The sequence below is a fragment of the Pteropus medius genome, unplaced genomic scaffold (genome assembly GCF_902729225.1).
Source record: "Pteropus medius unplaced genomic scaffold, Ma_sr-lr_union100, whole genome shotgun sequence".
Taxonomy (NCBI): domain Eukaryota; kingdom Metazoa; phylum Chordata; class Mammalia; order Chiroptera; family Pteropodidae; genus Pteropus; species Pteropus medius.
Window position 1 is genome coordinate 3988202 of NW_024344378.1, and position 626 is coordinate 3988827.

Sequence of the window (626 nt, forward strand, 5' to 3'; positions counted from 1 at the left end):
GTTATCCCGAGTGTCTGTGTTTTCATCCGTGAAAAGGGTAGTGTCGCATCCTTTGGGATGGGGCTAAAGAACAGTGTGACAATGACAACTGAAGAGACGGAGCTGACCGAAGCTGTTCAAAGCCAAGAAGGAGCGAATGAAGTAGTACGAGCTGGGACTCGGGGTTTGTAGCGTGTAGGGTGCCTCAGCCCCGTCCTAGCTGGCTCATTCTGAATCTCTGTTTTTTCCATCCATAAAATGAGAAATAACAAGTAAGAACAATAACACGTGATAATAATATCAATGAAAGTTAAATGAGCTCATACGTGTGATGTGCTCAGCACAGCACTTAGAGCATTTAGAGAGAAATGGCAGCTGTGCCTATGGTTGTGCCGAGGATCACCAAAAAGGATTCCCTCCTAGTAGGTCTGCTGGAAGCAAGAAGACAGAAAAGTAATTAAAAGGCCCAGGATGTGGGGTAGTGGTCTATTATTGACAGATCTACTGAGTAAATCCAGACTTATTTATTTAACAATGGCTTTCCTTTTTTTTTTCGTCCTAACAAAAGGAATGCTTTTATGAATGAATGGAATGGAATGGAATGGAATGGAATGGAATGGAATGGAATGGAATGGAATGGAAATAGG

At 42.5% G+C, this 626-nt stretch overlaps 1 protein-coding gene across 1 annotated transcript in view; it reads left to right on the forward strand.

Moving 5' to 3' along the window:
• Positions 1 to 626, forward strand: part of ITIH2 (inter-alpha-trypsin inhibitor heavy chain 2) — a 28111-nt gene that overhangs the window by 10134 nt on the left and 17351 nt on the right. The window lies entirely within an intron of this gene.